General features: G+C 42.5%; 1 long non-coding RNA gene across 3 annotated transcripts in view; it reads left to right on the forward strand.

The window, feature by feature from the left end:
* LOC114014675 (uncharacterized) overlaps window positions 1–26,117 on the forward strand; it is a 268,275-nt gene that overhangs the window by 72,671 nt on the left and 169,487 nt on the right. For all 3 annotated transcript variants that reach the window (XR_008731533.1, XR_008731534.1, XR_008731532.1), the window contains one exon: window positions 8,790–8,869. This is a non-coding gene — a long non-coding RNA (uncharacterized LOC114014675). The remainder of the gene's footprint in view (window positions 1–8,789; window positions 8,870–26,117) is intronic.

The raw sequence follows: 26,117 nt of genomic DNA on the forward strand, positions 1-26,117 counted from the left end.
GAGAAGCCTTACGAATGGAAGCTATAATGGCTGTTACACTAAGAAAAAATCAGTTTTGTCTCTGAAGTGGAAGGTGTTCAGTCAGCCTTTCTTTCCTGCTTCCCTGCCTGAGAGTCACTGCTGCAAAAGAGAAAGCTGTGACGGTTGGTTATGCTTAGGGATCCTTATGTTGCTGGGATGGTACCAAGGGACACTTATCTGATGATGCTTGCTATAGTATAAACAATGGTAATAAGATAATGTTGTTGTTTTAGTATTCTAATCCCTGATAAAGTAATTTACTTCTGTGAAGAACTGTCTCTTTAAAAGAAAAACAACACAACAATTCTCCCTTCTGAATTTGTTACCAATATAATTAAGCGTGTGTATATATATACATATTTTCTTAGTGTTAATATGACTAAAAGTTGGATTTCTGATTATGAAGGTATTTTCTTTGTTCTAGAATACATCCTAACCCTTTCAGAGAAGATGGTTAAAAGTGAGTGACTGTTTAAAGATACACAGACAAAAAAATAATAAAAAATATCTGTTTGGAATTTATTTGCCTCTTCTTGCAGTACCCTTTTAGAAACCTGAATGTATTTTCTTCTCTATCTGTTTCCCTATCTGTTGTGTGCTTTTCCATTTGTTTCTGTATCAAGACAATAGACTCTATTAAAAAAAAAAAAAAGTAGAAATGAAGTTATAACTCCTGTGTTGTCATGGACATGGAAATTTTCTCAAGTCCAGGTTCTTCAATTATTTTGCAGTGAATGTTGCAACATCATTGAATGTTTACAATTATTCACAGGCATTGTAACCCATAGGAAAAAAAAAAAGTCAATGTTTGCATTGTTGATTTGTTTTTGGAAAAAAAGACTTTTTGGCAGTGTAGAATATGTATATGTAATCAACTCTGGAATTTTAAGTGTAGTGAGAAGGATATAAGAGGAAAATGCCTGCATTTTTTTATGAGTGTGATTCATAAGAGATGTGTTTGCTTATGGTTAATATCCAGTGTTTCTTGCCGCCTGAAATATAATGTCCTGTGTCTGTGCACAAAACTCCTTCACTTGGTTCATCTTGGGTCTTGACTTGGTTTTGGTTGATCTCCGTTGTCTTTAGTCAGAGGCAGTTGTATTTTCCTGGTGTATACCAGGGGTAAATGCTGCCTCTGCACTCAGGCCAGATTCCCTCAGTGGTTTGTCTGCAGTGCACCATGCCATATGGGAATGGGTACAGTCGAACCCTAGCTAAAACCATGGTACTGGAACTAGCTGAAATCTGATTGCTGTGGTACATCCCCGGCAGTGTCCAAGGCCAGGCTGGATGGGGCTCTGAGCAACCTGGTGCAGTGGAAGGTGTCCCTGCCCTTGGCAGGGGGTGGGAACTAGGTGGTCTTGAAGGTCCCTTCCAACCCAAACAGTTTTGTGAGTCTGTGTCCTGGAAGCACCCACAAACTGTAATTTCTAATTGCACCATCAATGATGACAGGCTTGCAGTACCACCCCCCCCGGTTTGTTTGTGCAGTCCCACGAGACATCATGCTTAGATGCCTTCTGGGTGCTCAGCACCGAGGCATGCAGCATGGGCATGCTTCCTGCTGTCCTGATGGGTAGGTGCATCCAAACCCGGAGGTCTTGGGAGAAGGAGGAACGTGAAAGTCTGAAAGGGGTTGGCTGGAGCAATGCAGGGGAGCTCCCTCTGCTTTCCTTGAAATGGATGTCAGTGTTTTTTAAAGAAAAAAACCCAAACAAACCCAAACCACACCAAACAACAAACCCCTATGTTGCCACCACCAATACAACCCTCCGCAAGGGTTCTAGCTCTGCTTCCCGGCACTGGGGGGTCTGCCACTTCAGAGGAGAAGGCAATGTGAAGGTGGCGGCCCATCAGCAAAAGGGAAAGCTGGCACACCTTTTGGGGGTCTGGTAAGAAAAGAAAACGTGAAAGATGCCTGTCCTCTTAAATGACTTTATTATTTACCGTGGAAGAATGCAGTAGATGCATCTGCTTCTGTTCTGCCTGTATCTGAGGTTGTCATGTTGGTACTGCTATTATTTCTGTTCTGTGTCACCCCAGACATCTTCTAATATGCAAATATCGCTACTTACTGAAAACTAAAAGCAAGTTAAGTATAGAACTAATGCCATCTGGTAGTTGAGACAGAAAAGTTAGATAATTAGCTGTTCTTGTCAAGGGACTGTGATTAAAATAGGCCATTTTCATAATAGTGACTAGTTTGTAGGGACTTCCTGAAAGCCACCTGGGATAATGATAATGAAAAGAACAAAATTAAAAAGGAGGGGGAGGTGGTGCCGTTATAGCTCATGATGGCTTGTGTAAGTGAATTAAGTTAGCTTTTAATTTGAAGGCCCTTATTTTGGTGCTTTGGAAAGAAACCTAGATTGAGTTTTCTGGCTTTGTTTGGTGACATGACACAACCAGCTCGGCCAGGTGACTGCGGGGGACCCTTGCAATTTCTGTGCACAGCCCCCGTTTTGTTGCTCACGTCCTTACTAACTCGAGAGCGCTGTTGGCATAGCTCATCTTAAAAGACGACTCTAGTCTGAAGAACCTGGTGGGTCCTGCTCAGGGAATTTGTTCCTTTTGGGGGATTAGGACTATTAAGAAAAACTAGATGAGGAAAAAAAATCAGAACGCCGTTACCGTTTTTTTTTTAATCAGGTGATGATCACGATATGCATAGCAATGTTTAATACAAATTCTTACAGATAGGTATCTTTTAAGGAAAAAGCTGTTTGGCAAGTAGTAGTGGAGAGTAACCTAATGGTGTAGTGGGGTGAAGGATCTGTGTAGCTTTGGCAGCTCCAGCCCCCTCTCCAGCACTGCGCAGGGGCTCTGTGCTCCCTTTGGCCTTTCCAACTGAAATCTTCTCCTCCTCATCCAAGAAAATCGCAGCAGGGAAACCTCCAGAGGCTGAAGAGTACTTGCTCTTTCCTGCATGTGGATTCCTTAGTGGATGCCCTATGCCAATGTGATAGAGTAACTTTAATCAGTGAAGTCTGACCTGAATCATCTCCTAAGCTGAGTGAGTCTCTTTGGGAACAGGGTGTTAAGGGCAGCTATGCTAAGTGGACTAGTAGGGTAAAATAAATTAATAGTAAAATGGCAAAGGGAGAACACTCTATAAAATTGGTATTATTTAATTAAATACATTTTCACTTCAGATGGATAAAAATCCTAGCTCTAAATGAGAGAAATTGAAATTTAGTTGCTGCTTACTTGGTAATTCTAGTTAAAAGCTCCTCATGCTGTTTCAGATAGAGGTTTGCAAGACCAGTGTGGCTGTAATATTATTCTCGTACACAATGTGCTGCAAACCTCTTCTGAAAATGTAAGCAAGTTGAGAAATTAAAACATGGGCAAGAAGTAAAAGTATATTAGCTTTTCCATTCCCCTTGCAAAAAAATCTGCTTCTAAATTATTTTCATTAAATGAAGCTTTTATGTCCTTTTATTCCTTGATTATGAAAGCAATGATTTGAAAAATTCAAGATATTGAGGTCTCAAAAGTGTCAGGGATGCTCAGCTTTTAGAAAACATAAGTAAACATTTCAGTGCAATATGCTCAGAATAAATTGTTGTGAGTGTTTGTGGATATAGAAATATTTCTGATCAGTTTAATAGGTCAAACTTCATATCATTAAAAAGTTAATAAATGTAAGCATGCATGACCAAGTTAATAGAAGTCTCTAAACACTGTCTGTAAAAGTGTGATGCACATAATGAGTACTTACCTAAGGCTTGTTGGAAGAAGTGTTGAATCTGAACGCTGCCTTAGGAATTTTTCTTTTTTAAGATTGGGAAAATTAAACTATTACATTGCTTTTGAAGTGTTTTCCTGAAAACCATCAAAAATGGAAGATCCATTTTAGCTTCCAAATACAGGTTGTCACTCACGCTTTAAGTTCTGCCTACCCATGAGTTGTTCCAACATCCTTCTATGCTCAGTGCCCTGATGGCCACAGTTCTGCTCTGTATTATTTCTTTTTTTTGTGGCAGACCTTTGCATTATGCCCAGACAATCTGACTTTCCAGCATTCTTTGTGGTTTTATGGCTATTTACTTATATGGGAGAAAATGGGCTGTGAAGCTGACAGCCAAGCTGAAGCAAGAACAGGCTTTTCACGTGGTGCTGTTATAACTGGCTTTAGATAAATCTTGCAAGTGAGCAAGTGACTGTTGAAGGTATGAGGTAACAGAAAGGCTGGGTGGCTTTGGTTGAGTGCTATTAAATCAGACTGCTCTCTTGATGGCAGTTAGTTGAACTTCATGTGGTTTTAAAATTCAGATTTTTTTTTCCTTTTTTGTTGTTTTGTTTTTTTTGTTTTTTTTTTTTTTTTTTCAGTATGACAGACCTTTAGATATTTTTTCTCCCAACTTGTGTTTCTCTAATGTGCCAGAATTTTTTCACATCTGCTTTTTAATGAGGTGTCTGATTATATGTTTTGGTTCTGTCTTCTTAGTACAAGCTGGTGAAATTCAGATTTTCTTGTAGATAAGCCTTTGGCCTTTCAGTTGCTCCTGCCCTGTGAAGAAATTATTTCCTTCAAGTCAGCCAGTCTGCAGCTCCAGCTGTGACTGTAGACGAATGTTCTTGCAGGGTCATATACTGTAGTTCTGAACTTAAATAAAAGGATTAGCAAGAGTTCACTTGAAGGAAATACCCGCTTAATTTCACTATAATAACTATGAGAATCCATAGGGAAAACCAATAAAGCTTTACTATTAAAATTGTTAACAAATGATTATTCCACCCTGACCCCCCATCCCCTTCCTGCTGTTGCTGTGCTTTTGGGACAGCAACAAAGGATGAGATGACCTGGTTCAGGGGAGTACTTTGGTCCCTGGCCTACAAATTATCTTTTTCTTGAAAAAGAATTGAAAAAACAATGGCATTTATGAAGGCAACAATGTTTTCTGAGGTGTTTCATGCAATCTTCTGCCCCAAAACTTTGCTTGGTGCGAAGGAAGAAGGGGCGTGAGGTGGAGAGCTCTGCTGGGACCAGCTCTGACAGCCAGCAATGCCCAGGGGATGCATCTTGCTGCTCCAGGAGAGCGTGGACATTTTCCACAAACTGCTTTGAATGATTCCTGGCAGAAAGGGAGGTTTTCCAGGGTGAACCTCTTTGGCTGCGTACATAGACCTCATTGTCTTGTCTCAAAGAGACGGGGGGAGAGCAGAGGGGCTCCTGGCAGGGGGCTTCCTCCCTCGGTAGGATCCCTGTAGGCTGATGGGGGCTGGGCTATGGCCCCTTTCCACACCAGCAACTGGTGTGAAGGGCCAAGCCAGTACTGGGGGCAACAGTCTGATCCTTGAGGGCTCTCCTGTCCCTAATGGACATGTGAGGAGAGCATGGAAGGGGCTGGGTAACAGTGACCTTGGCTCTTTCCCCAGCATTTCTGGACTGCCAGCCTCAGGAAGCACTATTATTGGAGTAGTCAAAGCAATACTTGTATCCATTTCCTTGGGAAGGAAACTAAGAAATTAAAATTGAGTAATGCGACTGCCCTGCTGGGTTGAAGAAATCAAACAGACAAAAGTTGTCTAATTTTAAAGCTCAATATTAGCTTTGTATCTTTTGCTTCATTTGGGCTTTGGAGGTGGTCGGTTGGTAGACTGGTGACCCTCTTGAACCACTGGCTAGAAAATGCCCCAGTGCCCATCTGGGTTGCCTGCCAGGAGCTCCTGGTGTTGAAGCCAAGGCATGAAGGCTGGTGCATGAACAAGTCTCCCCAGTAATTATCTGAGGTGCTGCCTGAGCTCACACTTAGCGTGAAGAACTGGGAAACATTTTGGGTTCTATCAGGTGCTTTTCTGTTCCTCATTTTTACTTGAAAGACCTTGGCCCTTTAAGACATGTTTATGTATCTAGGATATATGTGCATCTATATCTATATCTATCTATATATATCTTGTAAAAGCATTTTTCAATCTTTGTTTCATCAAAAGACCATCTAATACTTCTTTTCAGAGAAGAAAAAAATCTGTGGACAGCACTGTGCTGTGTTTCAACAATGGTTTTCACTTGGGACCAGATAAGAATCAGACTAAACTTTGAATGTTGACTGACTCTTTTCTTTCTCTCCTCCTTTTTTCTTGCTTGCATTGCTCAAGAACATGATTTCAATTTTCCCTCCTCATGATCATGTTGTAGACCACCCTTTGAAACTGTAGGGACCACCAGCAGTCCATAGGGATGGCTGAGGAGCTGCAGTCTGCATAGAATTTCACGTGAACTTTTGTTCTTTGCTATACCCTTGCTCCAGCACTGAGCCAGCTGTTTCTAATGGTCTCTTCTTTAATACCTAATGTGGCTTTAATTAGTCACAAGTGGCAAGTGAGTCTAAAGGTACTAATTGCAGCCAAATAAATTAGGCATGCTCTTTTTATCAACTTCCTTTTGTCATTGGTTGGTTGGGGTTTTGGGGCTGTATGCCCAGGTAAGCAGCCTGGGCTTTAGAGCTGTTCCCTGTTTTTCCTACGTTCTTCAATGATCTCTCTGAAAGAGGTCACCCTGCAGAAATTGCAGAGATTCTGTTGGAAGAGGCTTGAATTATAAAAGCATGTTTCATGGAAACAGTTGGCGTGGTGTTTCCAAGTGGCCTGGCTTCATTTTAATTTGACTGGATTTCCAGAAACTTATTGTTGTAAGGTGAAAATTGTAGCCCAAAGCTGCAGCTAGTGGGACAGCTGTCAAGTGTGCCCTGTGTCTGTGCGATAGGTCCTGCGTTGGTGCACTGATGGGTTCACAGTAACAGGATTTAAATATGGATGGGGAACAGCAATGTCGGATCCATCCCACTTTCCCTCCCTGCCCCTTGGAAAAGCCACTTAGTAGCCCGAATGCACACCAAGTCTATAAGATGCATTTTGGGTAAAGTCAATTTACACTAGCAATTAAAACGTTCTATATTCTGTCGCTGAAAAATGCTGCTAGGTCGGTCGCCACTGGGAAGGGTGAGTGGGGTTCTTTGTTTCACGTGTCACCCAGAGATCGCCAGCCATGCCGTGTCCTCTAAGCCACACCTGGGCAGCAGCTCATGGCCCTGGGACCTTCCTCCCCGTTAATTCTGAGCTGCCTCGGTGCAGGCTGAGTGGGTAGTGTGGCTGGGAAGGAAGGTATGTGTTAGCCAAGGTGGGCTGCCGCTGCTCCTGTAATGTGAGGGTGAAGGGAGCACCACTTGACTTCTGGGTTATTTATTTTTTTTTAAGTTTATTTGATCTGAGAGCTAATGAATTTACTTAGTTGTTTATTTGTAAGCAGGGAAAATATGAGAGGAGTCAGTAATGAAATCATGTCACCTGCTCACGACATTTTCCAAGTTATTTCTTAACATAGAGTGCGCTGGAGCTTCTGTGTCGTAAGTGGTGAGGCTCTGTGGACTTTGAAGACAGCTACATAAAATTGGTGGTGTGAAAGGGCACAAATTAGAAAAATGATCGCAAATTTATTTTTCCTCACATCAATTAAATTCTAGTTTTTATGAAAGTGTTTGTGTGTATATACTAATACTAGGCGAGCAGTTTTAAATTCTGTAGATGGCGAGATGGGTATGTACATGTGGGTTTTATAAGCTTCATCTCATAATAAGCAAGATGTAGCAAAGTAGAGTTGTAGCCATACCCAGAGTGATGCTTTGCTGGCCTCAGTAGGCACCTGTGCTGTCCATGAGAGAAGTAACTGTGTTGAAGCAGCACAAAAGCAGAATGTTCTTCCATGTGTTATAAATTGCTAGAAATTGGGTAGGACCTACTGAGAGATTGCTTCTTGCAACTTTGATTTGATTAAGATAATTTTGTGGTGCGTATAAGGGAGAAAATGTGTGCTATAGGTGTCATTTGCAATAAAATGTAGCATCCTTCATAAAAGCAGACCAGTTGGCACACTGTTACGAAGTAGTACTTTTCTTGTATCCCCAAAAACATGTTTTGCCCATGAATTTCATGGTGATATGCTCATAGACACGGGAGTTAATTGTAGTACACAAAACCTGAAAGGTTAATTTGCTAGCTAGCTTACTGCATAGTCACTCTTTGTTAATCAAGCAGACGTGTGCAACATTAGGAGCACATGTTTTTTCTAATTCAGGATTTGATTTATAAAGGGAAGACTTTGCAGAGATACAGTATAACTAATGTAAGTTGCAGAGTCTTTTACTGTGCTTGTGGCTATAAAATCAAAATGCAGCTCTGAAGAATGCTGTGTCCAAAATTTTAAAGCATTCTTTGTACCTGGATGCTTAGGAAATACAGAGCTTTCCAACTGAGACTGAAAAGGAAGGAAAAATGTTAAGAAAAGACATGTTTCATATTCAGCATAAGTCATTCTTTCTGCAAAATATAACCATAATTTGGAAACGCTATTTCTTGCTCTGTGAAAATTGAAGAACTTCTCTGTGGGCAGTGTGAATTAGTATCAACAAGTGAATGTGCGGATACAGCATAGTTTCCAAATCATTAAACCAACTAGGGATGACTGCTTCTCTTTTGATACTTCTATTTTTACATGTCATGTTGATTTGCCATCTATAATTAGTCTTGTTAGTAATTGCATTTCTTGCTGTTCTAGTTCTGCCTCAGATGAACGTACTATAGCTTCGTTTGAATGCATGGGGAAAAAGTCTAAATAAAAAATTAGATTAAAAAAAGAACCACGTGAACAAAAAACCACTTCCAAGTGCGGCGTAAGACTGATCTCTGAAGTATTACTGCTCTACTTGCTGTGGATTCGGTGACTTCTGTATTGTGTAACGTGCTTATATTTCTTTTTAAACATTTAGGAGTTCCCCAGACCTTTTTGTTATGTGGTTGCTGAAGCCTTATCCTGGGACAGCAGCAATGATTGATGAGCACACTGCAGGTAAGAAATCAGATGGATGCCATGTGCTATGGCTGTTCATTAACTTTCCTCACATTGTTTAGGTTAAGCTTCAGTAGCAGCAGTCTTTAGCATTACAGGATCAAACCTGACTGAATGCAAAACATAAATCTCTTGTCTACATGAATGTCTACATATGTCTCTCTGTAAATCATCGTGAGCAGGTTTTTGGTTTTTCTCCTAGATTTTGGGAACTCTGACAACAGATGACGTTGCATGTAAAATTGGGTTTTAATGATCGAAAGATTATTACAAAATATGGTCTGTCATTTCTAATTCTTCCATCAAACCACCTGCTCCTGCAGGAGTGAGTTCCAGCTACTTTAAGTTAGACCAGATTGGAGCATCTATTCCAGAAGGCTTTATTTCTCTAAATCACACTTGGCCTGCTAACAAATTTTTGATGTTTGCCCCTTAGCAAACTTTTAACCAGTTAGTCTGCTAATAATTTGGTGACAATATCTCCATGAAGAAGAAAACAGAACACTTTTTTGGTATATTCGTAGTTAATTCCATCTGTATCCCAGAGAGGAGATGCTGGCTCTCCAGTGAGTTCTGTTCTTCTGCTCCTTGTGATCCAATTTCATTCACTCAGATTTTGCACTTGGTTCTGTAGTGGCCATGACTGCTCTGATGCAGGTTTCTGCTGCATTTCTGTGTGTCTTAGTTAAATGGAGACTTCACAAGATTCATTTTTCTTAATAAACCCACTCCTGTCAAATAGATGGATGTGATGGAAATGCCACAAAAAGAGATCATGTGCCAGCACATGTGTGTTTCTTCGCACAAAGCTGCAAACTCTTCCTCAGTCCTCCTGTGTACAAGAGTTATCTGATGTTGATAAACTCTGAGATTATTAGGAATATATAAATATCCTATGTAATCGATTAGAATGGTGGGAGCAAACCAGCTGCTGCTATTCTAGCCTTTACCCTTACCACTGTGTAAAAGCATTTCCTGAACTTTTGGATTTGATTTCACACAAACAGTTATAAGTCTAAGCCTGAACAGAAAGACAATTTCAGCATTTCTTGAGTGGTTTAAGTACCTCGTCTTAGAGGCCGTGCCAACTCAGGATATAGCTGTCAAGTTGCTGATACCCTTGGAGGTCAACCCAAGCTTATTAAAGCCTACCCAAAGGCCAGCAAAGGTTGATCTTGACTCAATCCTTGCTCTGTCACAAGCTCCCTGGTACGCCACAGGCACATTCTTTAGTCCCCATATCCGCGGGAGGTAAGTGCCATACATACCTATGTGCTTGCGATTCTGGTAGAGCAGATGGTGGGCCCAGAGTACTTTTTTTTTTGTACAACTCTGATATGCCCAGGGCTCTGCTGAGCTTTCTGTGGGGGCCACCTTGCTGTGCTGGTCACAGGGAGCTGCTGGGCAGCTGGTGCCCAGCAGTGAAGGGGTTGCTACCAAATGTGGGCTGTGGCTACAGTAAAAGGCTTGGTCTCATATGTAAGTGATGTCTCAGCACATGCATGGGCTTTGTACCTCTGGGCTTCCAGGTGCTCTCTTCCTTTGTAAGAGTATCACAAAGATAAATATGATGAAGACCGTGTTGTGTTCGGGTTGGGACCAGCCGTGTATCTAACACAGGCACGCTGTTAAAGAGGTGTCTTAAGGGAAGGGCACAAAATATACAAATGGATGACCCTGGAGTTGAGTTTATTCTGCAATGTGCAGGCTGTGAGAGCATAAACGCAGTGAACGTTTCAGAATGTCACTATCAGCCAGGTCAAGGGACCACGTTAAGGCTAGACCCTTAGGGAAGGATGGCAGCCTCCTGTCCCAGGGAGGGACTGGGAGCTGATGCCAAGAGAGGGGAGGGGAGCAAGTGCGGCACGTGGCTTTTCCCAGATCAGCCTCTCCTGATCCGCAGATGAAGGACCTCTGAGTCAGTGCTGGCTTCTCTGTTTGAGCAGTCTTGGCTATCCTTTCCCCTTCTGTGAATGTGTCAAGTTATGTTTTGAATCCAGGTGAATATTTAGGCTCCGCAGCTTCACACTGTTCAGAATTCCCTGGCTGAATACTGGGTGTGTGTGTGTGGGAGGGAGGGAGCACCCCCTGAAGTTAGCTTTGAACATCCTACCTGATGACTCAGTTATACCTGGGGGCTGGGAAGATGTGCTAGGGGAGGGTCAGGAGCTGAACTGTGCCCTTGCTGCTCCGGTGTGGCGGTGGGAAAGGGTGGTGGGTGCTAAGCTCTAAAGAAGGCATCTTGGTAAGTAGCTAGACTAAAATCTTCCTGATGTGAGATGAAACCACAGGGCTTCTGTGGATTTCCCATTGCTGCTGCCTTCCTGATGTGTAGGTCTGAGGTAGCTGCTCAGACTTGTCTTGCTTTTCTCTTTGAGCTCATTTCCCATGTTTTTTAATATAATTTGGGTTTGTGTGGCCATTATGTTCTGTACCTCCTGGAGTTCCAGAAAGCAACAGAGAAGATGTTCTGTCTCCTGAGCTGTGAGGCAGTTGTCCTGGCCATTTCCACACCCCCCCCCCCCCCCCCCCCCAGCAGTATTCAAGATTGTGTGGAGGAAACCATCATAAGTTTAATATATCTTTAAAATATCCTGGTGACAAATGCTCAGTAGATTGAGCCTCCCAGCACCACATTAAAATACAGGACCATTAATCAGAATTGATCTTTTTTTTTTTTTTGCCCCCTTGTATTTCTTTTGTACACTCAAAACATTGCTTTCAGGTTCACAGAAACTTTAGATAGGTTAAAAAGAAAGAAAAGGGAATTACCCAACAACACTTTTCAAAGCAAAAATAATTGCACTGAGGACCTGACTGCACATATTCCAGCTAACGCGTCAAGGCTGTGGAAGGAAGTGTGGTCACTGCGTGAAGCTGCCTACCTTGCTTAGAGGGAGTCACAGAACTACACTGTGCAATATGTATGATATTAACCATTGTGGTGGGATTGCCGAACTGGGAAGAGCTATGGCTTTTCTGAAGGTGAGCCTCTCTGGAAAGGTAAAATTTGATATTGTGGGTGTGCTAAGTGCAGGATACAGAGTACTACACTTCTAGGAGTAAAGGCTTTTAAATTTCTCTAAAAGCAACCAGAACCAAACCCAACTCTTGGCCAAAATCTTAGCCAGTTGAAAGAGTAATTTAATTCTACTGAAAGAGATTGATTTAATTATACTGATTTTTCCTTGTTGTCAAAGAATATTTGGGAGACAGAATTAATGCAGCTGGGTAAAAGCTGGGTTTCTTTTTGCTCTCTGTATTTGTTTTTCTTCAAAACACAATGGAGATCTTTCACTTAATGTCTGTTCCTGATTACAGAACCAACTTCATGTTGTACACCTATTTCCATCCTGTCTGCCCTCATTTTCCCTTCTGTGCCGATGTTCACAGCAAGTGATAAGGCAGCTGTTACAAAGCATTGCCTTGATGCGCAAGACCTTCAGCTGTATCCTTATGAGATACAAGGCCAGTTGGATGTAGTGTGGTGCTTAAGGCTTTCTCAGCTGAAGATGACTCCACTGCATTTGTTCTAATAGCTCATGGAAAAACATGCAAGATAGCCAAGCCGGCTTTCTCACTTAGAGGAAACTCTTGGGCACCTTGTTCCTCAAGTCCCCAGAAAATGTGCAAAGGTTTTCCCCTGAATCCCTTCTGGGAGGCTGATGGACACCGAACTTGTCTGGGGTGCAAAATGACCAGCTATTTAGTGAGGAACCAAGAGGAAGAACCTCAAGTGAAAAAGCTTGTGAGGCTAGGACTGTGGCTGAACTGTTTGCTTGCCGTTTTAAGCCTTCAAGAAGGGATGGTGGTGGGGAGAAGAGCAAACCCACTGCTTTGCTTGACAGTGTGGGAAGGAGGGGTTGAGAAACAGTGTTGTGAGTGTTTGGAAGGGGAGAAAGTGACTTGGCCAATTTGATTAGACTAAAGAGAAATAAGGTTTATCCATAGATCATCTGGATGCATGTGAATATATGGAGGAGGACTGTTTCTTGCCAGAGACTTGTATAAAATTGAAAAAACAGCGGCGTGTTTTTTCTGTAGCAGGATATAACTAGATTGTAAACTTTGGCAGGACTCTTAATGTTGAATGCTTCTTGAAACTCTGACAATGTTTTTGTAAAACTGATTCTGGAACTGGAATAATTGAGAGTTTTTCTATATTCTCCCCATGTTAATTAGGTGAAACAGTAAGTTTTATATTTGTCCAGAAAGAGGTCAAAGCAAACAAGAAATCGAGAGTGGAAGAGCCAAGCAAGGATAAGTAATGAGCCAATTTCTCAAGCTGGCAATGACATACCAAGAGTGGAAAAAGTAGGCTTGCAAGCTTCCTTTATTATTATAACCTCTTGAACAGAATAATCCAGTCCAAAAAGCTATAAACGCTTTCCAATAGAGAAGTTTATGACCTAGTTTCTGACTGTAACACAGTATCACAGTGTGTGGAAAGAACTTACACAAAGATGCTGGTGGCAGTGCCTCTGGAGCATCGTATTAGAAGCTCGGTGTATTTAGGCATTCCTGTCTTTTGCAAATACTTGCTAAGTGGAGTCAAGTGGATTGAACTTGAAACATTGGGTGTTTTTTTGCAGGAGACACAGACATTTAAATGCCTGGGTTGGCATGAAGAATTTTCATAGGATGTCTGAAATTTTTTAACAGAGCGCTGTTTGGAAAAATAATCATTCTAGGGTTATTTCAACAATAATTCAGCAATTATAGGATGCCTTTCTAGATCCAATGTTCCTCTGGAGCAGTGAAGAATCAAAAAAAGGTGCATTTAGTCTGTTCACAATTATAAATCTGCTCTGGAGAGAGGCAGGGAAAACTTTGATTAAGCTTCATTCTATTCATGGGCTTCCTGTGAGGAGATGAGGGGAATGTGCGGGTGGGAACAAAAATGTTGAACTTGTGATCTGAACAGCAAAATCTCTTAAATTGTAGAGATGTTTCTCTGTCCTTCTGTGTATACCCTTGCAGGAGGCATCAGACCAGCCCATGTTTTGATTAGCTGCCCTGGTGAGAGGCTGGCTGACACGGCACTGCTGTGCCGGGGGGTGAAGCAGCACAGAAGTAAACTAGACGAGCTGTTTCAAGTTGGAGGATTTTGGTTTTGCTCCCTTGTCCTGTGACTCACTGATGCCGCAGAAAGCAAGGGAGCTGTGCTGATCTCCGTCAGCTGTGCTGTGACCAACAGCATCTATCCCTTTCTTCTGCCTTTTCAAGGAGGTTGGGAGTGATCTTGAAAGCACAGCCCGTTCGTGTCTCAGCTAAGAAGAGTTTCTGAATGCTGTTGAAAGATGTTAAATAATATTTGGTTAGCACAGCAAGAGCTATAGTTAAAAATTCTTGCAGTGTTTCAATTATAATTCCTTTATTATTTCAGTTGCTTATAAGTTCATGAAATGCTCATGTCTCAAGTTGAAATTTTCCAGCCTCGGTCTTGGCCTGACAGTGACCTTTCGTCCCTTTTCTTCTTTGCTGCTCTTTTCTCTGATGCATTAAGTGAACACGACTTGGGCATCTCACTTATAATGAGAAGAAAATAGTAGAAAAATACACTTCAGCTATTACTTTAAAACTCTGAGACTAAATAGCTCAAGTGGTGCAGCTTTTAGAGAAGTGGTGGTGAAAATCATCAGAAGTGCTTCTTGATCCTTATCAGAATCTGTGAGCAAGGGCCCTCGGGGGGGCTATCAACTTTAGGGCTCAAACTTAAACTTGCTGTCCACCATACACATGCATTACACTCCTTCATAATTACCACATGCAGTTATTTGGGCCTGATCAGTGATGAGCTGAAGGAAACAGCAGTCCTTGGTGAAAGGGCAGGTCTGTTTTTCCCTGTTTGCCATCACCCTGGTGAGCCAGAGCTTGTGGTGCAGGGACAGCGCAGCTGGCCAGAGCCGCACTGGGGCATGTGAGGGAGCCCTCTGGGTGCTCCTGTCCCACGCTTCAAAATTGGAAATGTTGAAGTTTTTGGAAACTCTTCTCCCAATAAAAGTGTTAAACAAAACACAAATTTTAAATATTCTGACCAGCTCTACTCAAGCTGTAGGCTATGGTAGTTTAGAACCCAGTTGTCTGAGGGGATGGGATTTATATCTGGGATGGAAAAGGTAGAAATAAATTAAGTGTTTTTGTTTAAATTAGTCTTGTTATAATGTCTATTTATTAACTTACATAGGGACTGCTGGTGCTGGTGGTGATGTTGCTAAACAGCAGGTTTGGGGGTTTTACTTCTTGACTCATGTGTTTCAAGACAGCCATGTGCTGGCCTGCTGGCTTGCGTGCAGGCACGCGCTGCCTTAGACTGAGGGTTTGGCAAGGGTGATCAGCACGAGTGTTTCTGCAAAACATCATAAGAAACTCTTCATTTCTAGAATGGGTTTCTCTTGGTCTTTTCTGTTCCACAGGCAAATATTAATTCGTCTACACTCATGAATCGTCTGTGTGTCTATTGTTAAACGGATGTGTCATCCCAGTGACGGACAAGTGTCTGGAAGCTGCAGGGCAGCAGCAGAGAAGGCGAGAGCAGAACTGCCAGCAGATCTGGCAGAGGCTCCCGTTGTGCTCTCCGGCCCTTTAACATATGTTTTAAGTGAAATCCCTGACTGTGAGCCTCCTGTGTAACATCACAACTCTCTCACCTTGTAGAGGACTGTAGAAACTTTCTTCACTACCTTTCATGAACTTTGGTCACCTGCAAGACCATCCCTGGCAGGAGCTCCTGGGTGCTCTTCAGCCACTGCTCCAGCAGCACTGCCAGCTGCTGCGTGAAACTAAGGTGCCTGTGGCATAAACCCAGCTTTTCGAATTGCTGAAGAACCATTTCTTGTTGGCAAATAGTATTATATATATGTTAGTCTTAAGATTTATGGATCTCGGGATTTAAGAGTTGGTCAATAAGCACAGAAGTCCCATTACAACCATTTACATTCCGATTAATTTTTAGAAGTGAATCTGCTGCATGGTAGACTGAAACAGCTATCTTAAAGTTGCATTGAGCTGTCATAAAAAGCAGAGTCTAATGCCAGAACTTGAAAGAAAATTGTTTTGTGTTGTCAGTTTGTCTTCAGAACAGGAGGAGGGGGACTGTTTTCTTTAAATCAGCCTCCAGATTTCAGTCCAACTTGCTGTTCTCTCCATGGGGAATCTTGACACGTGTGGAATCCTTCTGACCTGTCCCTGAGTGAATCACAAGCTTCATAGCCATCTCAAAGGCATCTGTCAATGGGGAAAAAAGTTTGAGGGTTTGTTTTCCAGGGAAAACCTTGGATTCTGAATTCTTTCAGGCACCTGATACATAGCTAATTACTGAAACGGAATTGTTTGGAACAGGTACAGTAGACTTTGGATTCAGAAATTAAAATACAGCCTTATCCTTAACTCTAGCCTTGCTCATCCTGTTTGGAACGAGCAATGCACACTTTGGTGTTGGCAGCAGGTTGTCAGTACCTCTGCAAATGTTGTGGGCAGGTGACAGTCAATGTGCAAGAAGTTTTAGGTGAAACAAAGTAATCGAAACTTTCTTGAAAATGACAAACTTCTGTTTCTGTGATGCTTTCCTGGTCATTTCAGTCTGTTGTTGAAGCTACTGCTTTAGGTTTGCTCCCTGCTGTGCTGTCTTTGGCCTTTCAGTTATGTTTTTGAATGCCAAAATGTGGAAAGATAAGCATCTGTTTCCATCACAGATATTTAAATGAACACTCAGTTAGTGGAGTATCTAGAAATGTGTTGTTTTGATACTTTTGGCCCAAACTACTGCCTAAACTCTCCACTTGGATGGGTGTGTTTTTGCAGGGTTACAGCTAGGTGTTGGTTCCTTTTGTCAGCTGTAGGATATTTAGGCAGGATTTCTGAACAGGAGCATGGAACTAATTTTATCATGTTGATTTTATATTCAGTGGTTTCTGCATTAACCTGTTCTTCGTAATCTTAACTTTAACTATAGGTGTAAGCATTCTGACATCCAGAATGGGCTCTGGTGTTCAAAACTCCAGTAACAAAAGTCTTTCTGTCTCGGGGTACTTAAAAACTGACCGGTCATCCTTTAGCCAGTTGAATCAAGTTTAATGGGCAGTGGTAATCTTAACTCACTTCCCTCTTCCCAGTTATTTCATTATGAAAGGATCTATGGTGATGAGCACTTTGGAAAAAATCAGTTTAACTCCTGAAATGCCGATCTGCTAATCCCTCTCGCTTTGTCACTTCCTCAGCCCCCATGTGCCCCCTCCGAAATGCGTGCTTTCTAAGTTAATACAAGACACGCTAGACATGTAACCCAGCATAGGCAGAAAAAGCTCCCTGAGAGTGCTGAAGCGACTCCCACGCAGTAAATTCACGGCTTGCTGAATGCTGCTGCTGTTCTGCTGAAGGAGGGATCAGACCAGCACTGTCTTGGTGCCTGGATAATTGTGCGAATGCGCCCTGGGTGCCTGACCTCCCCTCCCCCACCTTCCCAGGGCTCTCAAAAGTAACTATAATCCTCCTGGCTCCTGTTTTCTATGCCAGAAAAACACATCAGCTCTTAGCTTGGAAAACATCCTGCTTGGCAGATGTGCTCCATCCCAGGGAGGACGGCCCTCTCCCAGGCTGAACGTTCCCGGGTCAGCTGCGTGACAGGTCTTTTCCCGACCCTCTCGGAAATGATTAATTCTGGTCATGGTGCTGCTCTGTGTACAGCCGGGGCGGTCTCTGTTCTTCTTTCAGGGATCCGTGTAGGAGGGCCATGTTGTGGATTGCAAACCGTTGCTTTTGGACATTGGGGACATGTGGTGACTCATTGGTTTAGTTTATATGTCAGCTGATAAGTCAACTTGAGAGTTTTAACTTGTTTTAGGATGCTTACAACTCAAAGTGGGTTTTTTTTGGTTGGTTTTTTTTTGGGGGGGCAGGTCACAATAGGTGCTTTTGCAGGGAAAGGTTAAGCTGAGGTGGAATAACTTGTATTTTGCAAGGAAGTGAAGAGGATGGTGGCTTCTTGCTGCAGGGCTGATAGCTGGGGCTCTGTTGGATGAGAGGGAGGGGGATGTACCCCTATGTGCCACTGTGCTGAGTGGGCTGACTGGGATAGCTGAGACTCTGCTGTGTGCCCTGATGCTGCTAAACATTGTATCTAGCTGATAGAGGGAGTGAATTAGAAAATGCTCCGTGTTTCTGTAAAAAATAACAGTTTATGTGACCATAAACTGGGAAAGGCAGCATGGGGCTGCCCAGTCAGGAAATCTTGGAGCAAGGAGGCACCAGTGAGATGGCAGACCCGGGGAAATCAGCCCTCTGGAAACCAAGAATTGGGAGTTTTGCCACGATCAAAGCAGGACTGAGCAGGAATATTGTCTTGTCAGCAGGTTCGCATTGCCGTTGTCCGATGGAGGTGGTGTCTGCTTGGTTCCTGCAGGTGCCCAGCCTCGCTGTACTTTCCCAGGACAGAAGTCTTGGCGTGAGGGATTTCCCTGTGCAATGCAGTCGCTGTGGCTGGACGCCCCTTGGGTAGGGAGGTTGCAGGCAGCCGGAGCTCTGTTGGTGGCAGAGCTGCATCTCTGCCATCTGTAGGTTCAGATATGCTGGAGATTAGGCTTGTTTCAAGCTGTCTTTTTCATGGCCATACCCTTCGTCTGATCCCAATCATTATGAGATTAGTTTTCTTGAAATATCAGCACTTGTTAGCCCCCTGGCTGGAGCAAACCACTTAGCCCACAGATATGGGAAGGGTTGAATAGATTTTCAGTGTGAAAGAAATGCTGAGTTCCTAAGATGTAGAATTTATACAGAAGAATGGTCTTTCACCTGCAGAGTGTTGGTAAATGCTGGGGTTTTGTACTGTGGTCAAGGGCACACACTGATAAGCTGGTGGAAAAAGGGATGTGGTGTGGTAGATGTTTCTTCTAGGGAATGAACACAATAAAAATAGGAATGTGCATCGGAGATGGGGAGTGCTGACTTCTCAGAGCTTCTCAAATGCCCACTGGTTTAAAACTCTTATTATTTTCTGTGGGGACTGCGTTGCAAGTTTTGAGCCTTCTGTTTTTCAAAATAGAGCCTTTGTTATCAAGAAAAGTTGAGTCCTTACTAGACCAAGATCTGTTAGAAATCCCCAAATTGCAGGCCAAGTGGAGAATTTTTGAGTCATATGCTGCACTTCTTGAGGAAGAGTCTGAAAATAAGCAAATGTGAGGGGTTTTGATGCTTTGGCAATTGAGGATTTGACCAAGGCTTTGGAAAAGAAGTATAAAATATAGAGGACGTGCTTTCATTTGTTTGGAGGGGACTGCTGCCTAGCTTGATTGCTTTGTATTGGCAAACACTGAATTTCAGTACAGATAAAAGCTGTAATATTTGCCACCATAAAGAAAAAAGACCGAGCTCTGGGTCCTGTATCTGAAACCAGTTCCCAGGTTTGTGGGTGCAGGTCCTTCCCACAGCACTGGTCTCCTGGGGGGGGCTGGGACCCCCACCTGATGGTGCGCTCTGAGCTGGGACCTAGAATGAGGTGGGTCTGAATCACTCCTGCAAAGCTGCGAGCAGTCATGGTGAAGCTTAGTGTGGGCAGAACGTGTGTGACTTGCTTACTAAGGGAATGTCTGATAATTTCAGACTCGCCTTGAATAGCTTTCATGTTCTGGTTAACCCTTTGTGTTCCCTGTTTTGTCAGTTCTTACTGAAAAATCCCCCCAAAATGGCATAAATGTTCTTGTTTCTTCTTGATTTTGGTAAAGACTGTTCATAAGGAACACCGTTGATATATACTCAGAGTACACAGGTGCATTCTTCTGTTTGTTCATAGAATTAGAGAACGGTTTGGGTTGGAAGAGACCTTCAAAGATCGTCTAGTCCAACCTCCTTGCCATGGGCAGGGCTATCTTGCACTAGGTCAGATTGCTCAAAGCCCCGTCCAACCTGAATTTGAACAATTTCATAGGACAAAACCTAGGCTGGATTAGGTCCTTTGGGTATTCGTTGCATTAAGGAAATATTAAAGTAATTTACATTATCACATACAGTTCTTTTGAGTTTTAATGAAGTGAAGAAAGTGTTTCCTGTGTAAATGCTGGTAGAATGGATATGAAGATTTTAAATCTGTAGGTTCTTATTCTTACCACTTAACATGCAAAGGCATGCTTTCCTCTTAGAAAAGAGTTTTTGGCCAAGTTCTGCTTTTTCAAATCCACAGAGGTGCAACAAACAGTTCTGCTGACTCCTCTGCAATGAGTTCAAATTTTGCTTGTACAACTGAGAGGAGACTCGACCTATTGGTATGCAAGAGGTATACATTCTGTTCTTATTTTAAATATCTCAAACTTTCAATACTCAAAAATTACTATTTTAAATACACTTCATTTTATTTTATCTGCAAGTCCTCCCACAGAATTTGCTTTAGACAGCTGTGATTGCCTTCTGCTTGCAGCTGTTCCCTTTTCCTTGAAATTTAGACTGACTGAAGCAGTTGGTCTAGACACTGTTGGCTTAATTCAAGGAGAAATTTCTCACTGATCCTTCAGTGTTAACCATAGGCAATGTGTGTGTACGCACATACCTACAGTATGTGATACATATGTTAAATGACTTCGTCATGTGGTTTGGTCTACAAAGCCGAGGAAGAGAATGAGGCTGGTTTTGCAGGAAGATCTCACCAAATGCAATTATCTAAAACTCCAGTTCCACTAACGGTTTGCATCTGGCTGCCTGGGGAGGTAACTTAGCAGTTAAGCCAAGCAAAGCAAGGACTGGATTGCTGCAGTTTACATTTTTTTTTTTTCTTCACTTGAAATATCCACTGTTTAACTTTACAAGTGGACTGGAAACTTAAAACTTGCGCTACAAGGGGTGATCTCCAAACTTTGTTGTTTGACATGGATTCTTGAACTTAAAGAATAACTGTTATCAAGTCTCTGAAATTCAACCCATAAATTAGGAGGCTGAGATTCTCTGGGGATGCTGGTACAGGGCTGTGCTGTGTGAACTGGGTTCTTGGCAGGGTTGCTTTTTCTGCATTTGCACAGGAGGGAGGGAGATGCGAGGAATCTAACCCCAAACAAATCAGTCTTTTTGAGAAGAAAATGTTTATTGAAGTTGGCATCAATAAAGGTGCCAGAGCTGGAGAAGCGCAGTGGTGTTTAAGCATAATGTTGGCTTGAACGCGATGCTGTGTAGCTTCTCGTACATCTGTAAGGTCGCTCTGGGTGCGCTGTGCTTTGCTACAGCCAAGGTCAGGTGCGGGTCATGGGGGGTGCATACGTGTACGTACCATCTAGAGCGGCACATAGCAGGAGCATCTGCGAGCTGCGGAGCTTTGCCATTATCACATAACAATTTGAAACACCACTAGGCTTTAAAAAAGAGCGCAAGCTTCTTCGTAGCGTTGGCTGTTCGACTGTGTAATGGATATTCTTCACTGCAACAGGAAAGCTTATACAGTAATTAAAACACAGAGCAGAAGAATTAGTCAAATTTGGCACAAATGCCTGAGAAGGTGTCTGCTTTAGCTGTTGATACAAATGAAACACTAGCCAAAATTACTTTCAAAGGCTTTGATTTCATCTGTTTTAATTTAGGGTGTAAAATGCAGGCTATTATTTTTAATATAAATTTAATTCATGGTTAATCCGCAGATTGCAATATCCTTCCAGTAGGAATGATGTAGTTGGAGTATGATAATTGAAAACTTCCCTTTTGAGCTGTCTGTTGGCCCGTGGCAGGGCGTGCTGCGCAGAGCCACGTGGTCTCTGATGCGTGTGACTGGTGGTGGTGGGTCACTTCACAGAAAGCCCAACACTGTTGATATTCATGGAGGAGCCTTATTGTACAATAAGCTGCTCGTGCTGCAGATATGTAAACCGGTCATCAAAATGTAATATCTTTTCTGTAGCCTTTTTCTGAAGTGCACACAGGAGGACTGGAGTGGTACTTCTCAAACTATTCAAAAGCTGACTGCTTGTGAACGAGGAAAGATGGCATGCTTGAACTAGCCAATGCTTTATATCTAATTAACCCATTCCAAATAAGAAAGGGACCTCGTGTGTGCGTGTATGTGCTAGTTCATATATTCTGTACTGTTTGATGGCTTCAGGAGTCATGCACCAGTAAAGAGTGAGCTGAGAATGCTCCTGAGGAGAGAGTGCAAGGGCCAGGGGAGGGCAGGACTGGTGGGCTTGCAAACCTGACTGCTCACAGAAAGGACTTGGAGTGCCCTTTGGAAAACCAGAGCTGCTGTATAAATCAGCAGGTTCAAATGATCTAGAGCTGAAGGATTTGGGAAGATTATCTACAATGAATTTCAAACACTGCTTGCCTCTGTACTGGCTAAATTGTGAAATAAACAGTGAGTCGGGCAAGGGAAGCAAGAAGGAAAGGTCATCTGCTGTCCTCCCACCCACCCAGGAACCGCTGCTCAGTGCTTCTTGGGTTTAGTCCTCATGTAAACACATATGCCAATGAATAAAACAATAGATTTAGAAATAGAAACTGTGTGCATCTGAATAACAGAAAGAGGACTTAGAAACTATGTCTCTGGGTAACAGAATCGTGAGTTTAGTTATGTAAATGTGGAAATCTGGCCAGAAAAATTGGAAAGCCTTTTTTTTTGGTCAAAATTATAGTATCGCTAGGAGGAGGAGACTGCAGTACATATAATGTGACTTGATTTTGGGGGAGTACCATACAAAATTTTCTTGTGAAATCTTACTTAAAATACCATTTTAATTGACTGGTCTGTGAAAGTTGGCACACTGACTGAAACTGAAAACTGGCAAAAATAAAAAGACCCTCTGAAGCCCAGAAACAGATGGCAGTAACAATATACAGGGTTAGAGAGTGTCATTAAGTGGGCATTGTAATGCTTTTCCCATCTTGTTTTAATATATCTTGATGTAGGGATGTGGTGGCATGCAGATGCGTAGTGACAAACTCTACAAGCTCTCTTCCACTTCATTGTATTTTCTCCTGCATCCAGGGATAATCAGCTCTTCACCAACAGCTTATTCTCCTGCTGTGAGCAGGATCTGAGGCTACGTGTTCTTAGCAGGGTGTTGATTTTTGTCAGAGGAGTGGGCTGCAGCATTGGTTTCAGGATCATGTCTCTGAGAAGAGTTTGGTCCATTTTGTGTATGTGTGTGTGTGTTAGGAGCATCACTTTTTAAATGCCTCCAGAAAAATTTTGATCAACTGGTGATGTGGTACTGGAGATCTTGATTGTAAAAAACCTCTTCTCCACAAATAAGAGCTCGGGAAAGCTGAGTTTCTTCTGTAATTACTTCATGTGATTGCCGAGCTAGGTAACTACATAAGGAACCCCCAACACATACCAGGAGACTTCTGATAAAATCCTAAGCATGTGGCAGTGCTGTCTGTTGATGCTTCTTTTGTCCTGTGATGTATCTATTAGAGCAGGGACCAAGTGATAAGGGTGAATTTGTTTGACTTGTACCTTCTCAGCATTTTAGTAGCTGCAGGTAGCATTGCTGTGATAGTGTAGCATCGCTGTGATAGCCAGCAACCATTGCTCTGCTCGGGCTTCAAAAACATTGTTAAAAATGTAGCTGTGCTACAAGTAGATACTGTCTGCCACAGCTGCCAAAACCTGGTGCTTTTTTTTCTTGTTGTTTTTGCTTCACGGACTATGACAGAGGTTACTGTCACTTATGTTCAGGCAGAGGAGACTCTGCTGTGCCGAAGGGAAGAATGGAGAAGGTTTGGCGGTGGGTGGGCTTGCTGGTGGTCCTCATCCTTCCTTTCTGAAGGCACTTGGTCAAAACGGGAGCCACTGATTTGTTCTTCAGACTTTGTTTAATTACAATACCAAGGAAATACTGGATGCATGCTTCAATTTTTCTGTTGTATCCTGGAACTTTGGGTTCACTTTTATTAACTGATGGAGATTTAGAAACCTGGAAGATGTTTTGGAAGATGCTATTTGGGAAAGAGAGACAGTGACAGTAGAAAAAGAAGTTAAAGTAACACACTCTGAGTGTCAAACGCATTTTTGACTTAGAACTAGTTGCTAAGCCTTATAGTGGTGAAAAAGCAAAAGCCACCAGCCTTTCCTTATTCAAATGCTCAAATCCTTAACAGACTGCCTTAGTCCAGCCCGTCGAAACTCAAAGCCATTGTAGTAATACTACATCCTCAAGCAGGACCTCCAGCAAGGCACAGCTTGAAGAAGGGAATGTACATAGAACATAATTTTAAAGCTAGTTCCCTCCAAAAGCTGACAAAAACCCCCTGTGATGTATTTGAAAGTAACTAGAAAAAAAAATTGCTGCCTAGAGAAGACTCAAAGGAATCAACAAAGACCATTAAGATCAACCAACCAACCACGCCTCCCAGATAAACATTGTGCAGTCAGTGTCCCCCCAAAAGGGAAGAGACCAGGAGATTTAAAGTGATACGAAATGCAGAAAAAAAATAATCTGCTGGCTAAAAGTTTTGCCCTCTATCAGTAAAGTTGTAAGTACTTTGTGCTGCTTGCAAATGCATTGAGGCTTGGCTGTTGGTTTGCGGGGAGTGCCCCTGCCGCGACCGGGAGCGGGTGCTGTGTAAGGGTTTCATAGCATAGGGATCCTGCTGCGTGTGATGGGGTCTTCACAGCAGACCATGGGTGGGTTTCGGTTGTCGTCCTGCTGCCTTCTCCTGTGGCCACCTAGATGGTGTGCTCTGGTGCACGTGGCCTCAGAGTTACCTGTTCCTGCCAGATGTTTGCTTCTCCCTCCATCTCCACCTCTCACTCTGTACATCCCCTTCTAGAACAACACGGGAAGTACTTGAGTATATTCCATTGGCCTCTCTTTTGTCTACAAAGAAATCTACCACATGATTTTCAAGCAAAGTAGGTGTTACTCCAGTTCTTGACCTCTCCTGCTCCCCCACATGCTCTGCTTCCATTGGTTTTGCAACAGAGGGAAGGGAATGGGATGTCCCCAGACCTGACTACTTTTGAACAAGCAGCATGCAGTTAAATACATTATAATAGGCAAAAAACTTATTAAAATATCATGCCTACTTGGACACTACTTTATTCTTAATGCAGGTCTTTTTAGGTGTAAATAGAAGATCAGGATCCCTTTTGACATATACTGTGTACGAAGGAAAACTGCAGACTGTGGCCATAGGAGCCGAAACCTTCAGTTGCCAAATGCAGTATGTCACTGGGTGATCTAATAAACTTCTTTCTATATTAGCATGTACTCTGAATTCCCTGCATCCTTCTCATTTAAGAACTTAAAAAGCCATCACAGAATAAAGCAAAACATCACAAACAAGCAATTGCCTTTCTTTTCCTTCCTTCCTTCCCCCATTGCCTTGAAAGGGTGATCTGCCATTTCTGTGAAGGTATGATGAAAAATACGGGATAATCTGTTGCAATATTGAAATATTTAATATTAAATGCAACTCAAAGGTCCTCAGATTCAAAGGTTTCATTGCAGGGTTGTTTTGACCTTTACCTTACTTTCCCTATTGTTGCATTATTGCCTGCTGTACACACCCCCCACCCCCCCCCCCCCCCAATAAGGCTCTTTTAGTAAAAGCAAGTAACTTCATTACAATTATCAGCTGTGTCTTCTGTTTATATGTATGTTGACTGTTCTATATGATTTATTTAAAAATCGTAATCTCTTATCATAGTTAATAGTTTTGTGGAAGGATGTGTTAGGATAGTTCCTGAGCACCCAAGAACTGCTCAGGCAATCTTGCCTGAATCTTTCATTTCTCAATTATCAGGATTTGTTGTTAGTGAAAAAGAAGTTGCTGCTGCTACCTAAGCTGAGAATAGCTTGTTGATGTTAATAATCTTCTGGAGCATAGCCTGTAAACAGAAAGAAATCTGAAATAGAAATCTTCTGACTGCATAATACAAGAAATAACCAACAGCTAGTTACAGTAAGTGTTGGGGCTCCTATTTTAGGCCTGTTGTGGCTGTGGTGATGTGTTGTTATTTTGCCTTGGTGTGTTATTTTAGAGATGAGTGTGTTATTTATAGATGCTTGTTCGCACCTCTGCGGAGGTGAGAGGCTGTTTTGCATAAGGCAATGCAACTGCTTCATTGCCCATTGCTTGGGCTTGAAATTTGTTTTGAACTTTCCTCATTTCTTTTGCATTTAATGCCACCAAAAGCAAAGGTGACGAGCAATCTCCAGCACCATGTGCTCCTGTTGCTAGAGGAGGTCAAAAATTGAGGGTTGGAAGATGTGGGGGAGCCCTGAACTTCTGGGGCTGAATGTCCCTGAAAGTGCAGGGAGATGCTGATGGCATG

This window comes from Falco cherrug, chromosome 3 (genome assembly GCF_023634085.1).
Source record: "Falco cherrug isolate bFalChe1 chromosome 3, bFalChe1.pri, whole genome shotgun sequence".
NCBI classification, from domain to species: Eukaryota; Metazoa; Chordata; class Aves; order Falconiformes; family Falconidae; genus Falco; species Falco cherrug.